Source organism: Trichosurus vulpecula, chromosome 1, assembly GCF_011100635.1.
Source record: "Trichosurus vulpecula isolate mTriVul1 chromosome 1, mTriVul1.pri, whole genome shotgun sequence".
Taxonomy (NCBI): domain Eukaryota; kingdom Metazoa; phylum Chordata; class Mammalia; order Diprotodontia; family Phalangeridae; genus Trichosurus; species Trichosurus vulpecula.
In genome coordinates this window covers 1738165-1747822 of record NC_050573.1, presented here as the reverse complement: position 1 = coordinate 1747822, position 9658 = coordinate 1738165, and positions in this window count along the sequence as shown.

Here is a 9658-nt window from a genome sequence, read left to right as displayed (position 1 = left end):
CTCGAGGGTCATTTGAGCTAGGCACAGCTTGTGCAATCCCCTCAAGCCTCAATGGGGTCTAGTTGAGGCAAACACAGATTCCCACCAAGCCTTGATGGGGCCGATCAAGGCACACACAGCATTCTAGCTTGTGCATTCAACCATAAAGGCTCTCCATTCACTGACCAGCGCCTGCCTGCTTTATGGGGCAACAGAGAAAGGAGGCATATTACCAGCAATAGCTTCACAAGTTCACATCACCTTATCCCTATATCTCACTGTGTACTCACGGTGGATGTTTACAATTTCAGCACATGTTTATGTTATTTATCATTATATAATGCTGCACGAGCGAGGTGATATTTTGAACCATGAACCTGGGAAACTCAGATTGTTATGGCCATGTATCCTGGGAAACTTAAATTTTAAGAAATAGTAACAAAAATCTACCTTACACACACTAAAATCCACCTAAACTCCACCCCTACAGGATCCTGGCCTTTACAGCTTTAGAGGTCCTGGAGCCAAGAAACTAAAGCATAACATTTTACAGTCCACAACAACTTAATATAAACTGCAACGATGTAGACAACAGCAACACAGACGTTGTGTTGGGCATCACTATTATGACAACAGTACACTGCAATAACATAAGCATTGTGTTGGGCATCACTTACACAAACAGCATATTACCAGAGTGACCACATGGCCTCGAGCAGACACAACAGTAACTTGCCCTTTTCCCCAACAAGTATGGCCACAAGGCCTAAAGCAAGCATAGCATAACAAGACACGGTATGTAACATGGCACGCAGTGTGTAACGTTGCATTCAGTATGTAACAACATTCAGTAGGTGACATAGCACAGGATATAACACAGCACACCCCTCACCTTGTACATTCTTTGGGGAGTGCATGGACATCTCCTCACTTCAGGTACTGTCCAAAGCACTGCTTATACATCGGGGGGTCCCAGGCTAATATCTGAAGTACTATGCACTCCTGCAGGACTACATCCTCAGGAAATGGCTACTGACTGTGATTGCTGGGGTCACTGAAACTACACCCACCCCCATCACAAGAAAGGAGCTTCCTTTAACATAGCACATCCCCAGGGGCAAAGAACACAAAACCCTCCACCCCTGGCTCACAATAGGTTATAATCCCCTCAATCAAAGCAGAGGGTCCAAGTCCTGAAAGTCTTCTTGAGGGTCTGCCTTTCTCCATGCTGCTGTTGCAGGCTCTCACCCGGCACTCTCAGGTGCTTGAATAAGCCAAAGGAGTTCAAGTCCTGATATTGCTCCAGCCCCCACCGCAGGGCCTGGGGGTTTGCTGGGCAACAAAGCCAACAGAGTGGGTCCCAGGGGTTATGGCACTGCTCCATTCCACCGTAGATAACTCCGCCTCTGGGGTGTTATACCAGAAGAGAGTGAGACACGCCACAGAATATAAGTTTTAAATGGAGAATTTGTTTAGCCGGCGGCCATTGGGGTCTTCCCAAATCAATGGCCACGTTTGAAGCGAAAGGGTAGTTTATATAGAGACTACAGTCAGTGGTTAATTATCTCTTGGATGGTCATTTTGCAGACTCAGCAAGCCTGTGTTACTTCACTTTTTATGACCATGTTACAATAAGAGGAACCTCCTAAATAGATTGTAAATACAACATATCAGATAGCTGACAAAGTGTCAACTGAAATTACAGCCCAGGATCCCTGTGTCCATCTTGCCATAACTCCCACAAGGAAGGCTCAAGATAAGGCAGAAGTCATATAATTCAAAAGAATATCTAGGGCCGAGGCTTTCATCCTTAATGGCCACGGACAGAGCAAGGGATGCTCTAAGTGTGTTGACATAAGACAGAGACATCTCTGAGACCACTCAGACAAAGGAAGATCATTAGGCTTTCCTGGTAATTAGCTTACATTCTTTGGAAATGTCTTAGGGGCCCAGGACACTCGCCAAACGGCAGGAACTCAGTCTGTTTTTTTTTTTTTTTTAATGCAGACTAGGGTTTGCAGTTAGGGGCTGGGGGCAGGGTTTTTCTAGCAATAGCTGGCTACTCAAGTATCACATGGGACACAGCAAGAAAGCACGTTCAGTGCTCCTGCCTTGCTGCAAAGTTTTCATCTTGACCCAGGGCTTCCCCAGTTCCATGGTTCCTCCTCCTCCTTCGGATCTTGCCTTACAAGGGGAGGGGCTGCTCCATTCTGAGTTCTCCCTGCTCCTCCCTGGGTCCAGGCACAGCAGGCTCCAGGGGCCCTTGCCCTCAGCTTCTGTCTCTGGCCCACCTTGCCCCAACTCATCCTCCCCTAAGGGGATGCTGCGGCCTGGGTTCCAGCATAACACAATTCCAGGGCCTCCACCCCTCTGCCACAGTTAGGGGCAGGGCTCCTCCACTGGAGCTCTGGCTCTGGCCATGGTCTTGACTCTGAGAAGTTCAAAAGAAACTTCTCCTCTGGCTCCTTTTTTGTCTCTATAGGAGCGTTAACTCTTTCCTGTACTCTGGCTTTCTTCTTTTGTGTAGGGAAATTCAAAAGGAACGTTTCCCACTGTGGAAAATATTATACTATTTTATATCATTTCTAATTTCAACCAGACCCAGAGCCTGAATTAATGAGTAACTGGATGAAGATCCAGGACCTGGGCTTCTTTGTTCTCTCTAAAAGTTTGCCCATCCTCTTTGGCAAAGCTTGGAAATGTCACCCAGGTCCTATGCATTCTGCCCACTCTACCACTTTACCTCTGTCAACAAGGGCAGATTAGACTGACCTAAGGACATTACCCTAACCCCAAGAGAGATTACCTTGCTTAATATTCTACAGGTATATACTACGTTATGGAATGTAATGAGACACAGAGACGCTGGGCTGTAGTTTCAACTGACTTTTGTCAAGGAAAATCCTCCTCTTCTACATGGGGGTCATAAAAAATGAGGTCATACAGGCTTGCTAGCTCTGCTAAAATAATGTATATAAGATTTCTCATTGCTTTGTTCAGGCAGTCAGAGTTTATACTCTGACTCCTTGTACGTACAAGTAAGCTAGCTCCGCTATGCTTTAAGGGAAAATAATAAACAACGTGGATTTTTCTATCACCTAGCTCTGTTGTTTCCTTTAACCAAATTTTCAGGTTTAACAGTTATGGTGCTGTGACTTTCGGATGGAAATGATGGAAACGGGACAACGCAGCCCAACCTTGCCAATGCTTTTGGGCGCCATAGGATTCATTTTTCCTGGAATTTTGGCCTTGACAAGGTGGGGGTAAGTTGTCTCTCTTCCCAGCTTCCAAAAAGAACTCCCACAAAATTGGTTGAGGTCTGGAAATTCCCTTTAAGCTAGCCCTGGGGGCAGGGATCAAATCTGTGGTAAAACGCAGATCTGCAGTCAAACGCACATAGATCCCCTGGAAACACTGATTGGTCTAGGAAATTGGCTATGGATCAGTCAAGGACTAGAATTAGAAGTCCAACTGTTCCTCCACTCCTTCCCTTCCTTGGAGGCTCTGGTCCTGGGAAGAAAAACTGCACTTTGCTTTTTCCCTCCCCTTCTGCCTCCCAGGAAGGGCTCTGATCCTGAGGGAGGTAACTCTGTTCTGCTATCGTTGCCTCCTCTCTCTCTTCCCTCCCCGTCCCTTTCCCCCTTTCCCTTAAGGGCTCTGTATTTGCCTTCTGCCCTATTCCTGCTTCCTTCCCTTGAAGGCTCTGATTATGGGGAGGATAAATGCATTTTATCCTTACTCCTCGCCTTCCTTTACCTGTCCTAGTCCTCCTCCATCTCCCCTTTCCCCCTTCCTGAGGGATAGGATATGGAGAGTCAGAAAAATCAGGAAGGCCAAGGCTTCCCCAAAGACCATAGGGGTGCTAACAGCTAACTCATGAAAGCTTCTAATTCTCTGTTGTTTGAACTCTGAGCTCAGTCTGTATTTGTTCTGTATTTGTCTTGTTGATTGTCTGTTAACTGTCTGTGTGAGAGCGTGTGCTGTGAAATGTCTATACTTTGGTAAAATCTGAAATGCGGGTAGCCAGAGAATTCTAAGGCTGCAGTTAGGGAAATGGAGACTCTTTTTTCTTTTTCAATGTCTGGCCTGGCCAACCGAACTTGAAGAAAAATAGAGCTGAAACATTTTAGCATATTCTGGGATTGATTATTCATTAAAAGTTTGGAATTTGGTTAGTTGGAATTTTGGGAGAGAACTCCTGAGACTGTAGAATCCCTCCAGGAGCTCACTCTTCCTGAAACACCCTCCAAATGCTGATCACTTAGGTGAAGTTTACTTGAGTTACAATCATTGAGATCTTTCACCATTGTTGTCTTGTCTCTGACAGAGCCAGAGCTGCAGTAAAAGTTAGAGCAGCTAAAACAAACTCCTCTCTCCTCCCAGATCAGATTAGGAGAAGATAATGCAGGAGAACTGTAGGGAAAACTTAAATCATCCTTCCCCACCTGGCAAAAGGAGGAGAAGGACAGAAATTCACAGACTGACAGTATTCTGACAGTCCTGTGCCCATGGGTACCTTTGTAGCCCATCCTTTTTGGCAAAGCTTGGAAATGTCACCCAGGTCCTATGCATTCTGCCCACTCTACCTAGCAGCTGCAAACTGCCCTAGGCTCAGTAACTTCTGCAGTTGTGGGGGAAGGGTGAGGTAGATGGATTTGGACTTTCTGCCTCCCAGAATTGTCACCACTGGGATACTAGCTTCTGCTCTACGTAACTTCACACTTCTTGTTCCAATTGCAAAACTGTATTTTAATCTCTGTTTGACCTGTTTCCTGATTTGTAAAGGGAAAATAATAATGATGGTTGTTACGGGATCAAAATGATAATGATTGTAAAATGCATAACATAAAGTCTGGTATATGATAGATACAACATTATTATTATTATCTCTCTCTGATTTAATGTAATCGTTAACTTTTGAAGTGGTTTTTAAATACCAAAAGTAATAAGCTGAATAATTTCTACATGTGGTAATCTGGAAATGCAATAGATGTCATCTGAAAATTATTGTTTCTGTGTTTCTAAACTTGCATTGTGTTCCCAAAATTCTCTTAGATTGTGGAATTTGAGAAGACCATTGTGTGGTAAGAAATGATATTATAGCGATTTTAATCTGATTTTGGTATATGTGAATTGGGTTTTCAAAGGGATGTGATAAAACTTGGAACTGTTATATGTGGTTATAACAAGTAAATAATTAATAATACTGATATTTAACCATGAGAACAGACTTTCTGTGTGAAAAAGTTTTCTATTATGAGAATATATCTGGTGATTTAAAGTTATAGTTTCAAATGATGAGATGAAAGATTCTCTGTGCATGGAGATTTAGAAATGTGTTCCTAAATTGATAAATGGGTTGTTTCAAGTTTTAAAATGCATAATTATGTTTAGGGCACTGTTACATTTCTAAATTGTGTAATTTGACAAACAGATGTATCAGCAATATTGAAAAAATATGGTTTTAAAGGCAATAATCTTTTCTAAGTATTGGGCCTTAGAAATTAAAATGTTACCACTAGTGATTAAAATAATTTCTCTTATAATCTGAATGTTGTTAGATTAAGAATTGTAGTTAATTAAGAAATTGAGGTTATTAACTGAAACAAGAACTTTTGAAACCATCTAGTCAGGAATTCTTATCAATCTTGTGTGGTTTTCTGTGTAGAGGAATTCTTATGGAAAAAGTTTTTAAAGTCCTGGTAAACCTTATTATTGTGATAAGGTAAATTTAATTGGGTATGTAATTTATAGAAACTAAGTGTCCTCCCCATTATAACACTTTTTGACTAAGGAACTTTGTAATATCTAGGAATTCTGGGCAATATTTGAGAATGAGGACATTTGGCACCAACTTAGTTAATGAATTCCAGCATTTAAGGGTTAATTTGCTTTAAGGAAAAAGAAGGAGATGTCTATCATTTTAAAACCTTCTAAATAATTGTCTTCAGGAAAGTTTAGCAAGCATGCATTTTAACATCAGGATAAAAAAAATTTAAACTGTTTTTAAGAAAGGGAAATGATTCTAGAAATTCTGTAATAACAAAGAATTGAGTTGTTATAATACCTTGAAAAATATAGGGGTATGATTTTCAAGCCTGTATCATCTAAAGATGTATTTATGTATGTTAATCTGGAGGTTTATGGACTAATTTGTGAATGAATCCAAATGTTTAAAGGTTATTTTGCTTTAAGAAGGGAAAATACTTGTGGAAAATGTTCTGTAAAATCTTTTTGTATAATTTTAGAAGGCCTGCTGAATTTCCACCTGTAAGCCAATTGGTTGCAGTTCAAACCTATTGTGAGTCCTCGGAGTTTCTGGGTGAGAACCTTATTAGAATTATTAGAATCTATAGAAGCCTTGGGAGGGAGGTTGAAGGCCATTCAGTGTCTTATGCAAGGTTTCTTTTTGCGTAAGGAGGTTGGAAAGGACAGTCTGAATTCCTTACTCCTCCCCGCCCTTAGTTTAGATAAGAAGATTCACCTTAGCCCGCCTGTCAGAAGGGAAGGAAAGGGGAGGGGCAACAATTACTGGGATTTGAGTTTTTACTGAAAGAAAGAACAGTAGGGGTCAGAAGCCTAAAAAAACCTGGCTTTTTAAAGTCAGCAAAAGTGATGCGTTTTTAGGATAAGATTGGGTTTCGAGGAGGATGTGGGTCTTCAGGATACAGTTCTTATTAGTGAAGCTTGCCTTCTGATGGAAAAGAACCCACCCTCAGGGGGAGATGAGATGGCAGATCTCTCTAATAAGTGTTCCTTTCTTTTAGAATGAGTTATCACGAAAAGCAAATCCCCTTTTTTGTGTCTTTGTATATTTAAGAAGCAGGAATGGGATTCCAGTATACACAGTTATGACAATGAAAGTACTAACTTATGAGTTGTTTTGTCTTATGGCTGAAATGAAGACTGAGTAATGGGTTTGAAAGATTTGGAAAGGTAAATTAAGGTTGAGGGAAAATAGGAAAGACAGATAAGAAAGTTTAGGGACAAATGGAAGTTAGCTAAGCCTCTCCTGTCCCAAAGGAATACTAGTTTCAATGGTTTAAGTTAAGTTGAGAGTGTGAGAAAGTATTTTAGAAGATGGAAAAAGTTATGTAGCTTGATTTGATAATTATTAGCTCAATGAAATTTGGGACAGTCCTATCTGAAGGATATTTATTTGCTATTTAAGATTTTTTGGGACTACAATTTAATATTGTTTTAAGCTCTGATTACAGGACTAGGTCACATGAAGCCAGTAATGGCACGGCAGGCGATACAAGCTGAGAATTTTTTAGGTGGGTCTGACTGGGAGCAGTCGTGAAGATGACCTTGGTCACAGCCTAGGTAGGATCTTCCTGACTCTATTTCCCAATTCTGCTATTTCCTTTCTGAAAAGGAAAATCCCCACCTGGTTACTCCTAAGTCCTGCTTTCAGCACCTGGTGACTATAAGATTGGCTATCAGATATGACTCATGCCTGGAATCAAACAGAGCTGAGGAAGTTCTTTCCTTCTGTTAAGATATATGACATTGTCCCTCGTTTCTTTCATAGCAAATTTATATTAACAAGAAGTTTTGTAAGCACTATGCTAAATCTGTTAGGTAATAGATGGATATTGGAATATCTCTGAGCTATTATAATAGGATACAGGAATGAATAGCTTACAATTTTAACCTATGTTCATGACCAAATAAAGATCAGAAGGATATAGAGATAACATCCTCCAAAAGGAGGAAATGATTAGACACAGTAATAAGACAAAGATGTAATGTGATAAATGTCTAATTAAATAGGATAGCAAATTTTGAGAGGAAGAGGCAATAGGATCAAATTGATTCCTCTAAGAATTATATACAGATGTGTATGACTGGCTCCAAAATTTATCAGTCATGGAAATTCAAGCTAATTAGTGTGTTTTGGTAATAAGATCTTAAATGTGGATTTTTGTACAAGAAAATTGTATGAGATAGTGGTACAGGTGAAATTGTATCTCCTTTATTAAGGTATCTGTCTGATGATTTTAAAAGGAAGATGAGTTCAATTTATGGTTGGACCTTTATATTTTAAAGGACTCTTATACCAGGTACAAAATTTAGGTAAGGACAGAAACAGTAGATGATATATGAACTGAAATACTCTGAAGTTAAAAGAAGGAGAGCCAAATTTAAGTGATTAAGTTATATTAAGTTAGAATTGTCTGAGAATTTCTAGATCTGAACCAGAGAAGCAGAACTCTCTTTTACAATCTAGGAACCAGATTACTACAATCAGGCGCCTGAAACTTTATTGTAATTGTTTAAACTCAGCCCTGTGTGGCTGGGATACTGAACCATTTATTGTACTGTTTAAACTCAGCCCTGCGTGGCTGGGATCTATGTTATGTTTTTTTTTTTCTCTCAATCATCAAATCATATGTGTTCTGGGAGCTCCTGTCAGATCTGACTACTTCTACAGCTGCCAACTTGTGCATATGGACTCCTTGATCCTTCTATCACATCTGATGATTGCCCGTGCTCCCAAGTGGACATCTGAGCCCATAGGAGACCTTGCCCTCCCGTTTCAAAGAGCCTGAAGGGGACAGCATCAGATGCAGCCAACCTTCCCAAGAGCCCGGACCAGAACCTGAACGAAGAACTGCTCTTTCCCTTTCTGAGTCCGTTGCATTCCCAAGACTGTTTACTTGTACCTTTGGTGTCTTTAGCTTATTTTACTTAGGTGTTCCAGTTTCCCCATTATGCTCCCTACTGATCCCCCTTGCAACTTGCTCCCCCTGCTTGTTTACAAGTAGTTTATAATTACTGTCCATCTCTGGGGATGTCCAAACACAGAAAGAGAAAGAAAAAAAAACCTGAATCCACCTAGATAAGGATTTTTACAACTTTACCCCTGGGGAAGATAGAGGTTTTTCCATACCTTAATTGGTCTTCAGGTGAAGCTTTCAGCTTACCTTTGACCAAAAGGAGGAAATGTGGAAAATATCATACTATTTTATATAATTTTCTAATTCTCAGCCAGACCCAGGGCCTGATTTAATGAGTAACTGGATGAAGATCCAGGACTTGGCTTCTTTGTTCTCTCTAAAAGTTTGTTCAGGCAATACCCTTACCTCTATCAACAAGGCCAGATCATTAAGGACATTACCCTTACCCCAAGAGAGATTACCTTGCTTAATATTCTACAGGTATATACTATGTTATGGAATGTAATGAGACGCAGAGACGCTGGGCTGTAGTTTCAACTGACTTTTGTCAACATCCTTTACAACTCTATCCCATTAAGGAAAATCCTCTTCTCGTATCATGGTTAAACATACATGGGGGTCATAAAAATGAGGTAATACAGGCTTGCTAGCTCTGCTAAAATAACGTATATAAGTTTTCTCATTGCTTTGTTCAGCCAGCCAGAGTTTATACTCTGACTCCTTGTACGTACAAGTAAGCTAGCTCCGCTATGCTTTAAGGGAAAATAATAAACAACACGGATTTTTCTATCACCTAGCTCTGTTGTTTCCTTCAACCAAATTTTCAGGTTTAACACCACGCACCTTTTCCCTTTACTACCACACACCCAAAGTCTTCCTCCAGCTCATGAGATAACTCTGCCTCTTGAGCAGAGGGAATATCTAAGCCCTGAGAATTTTGTTCTCAGTCTCTAACATTACTCGGGCTTTCTCACATGCCCCTTTTCCTCCTGTTC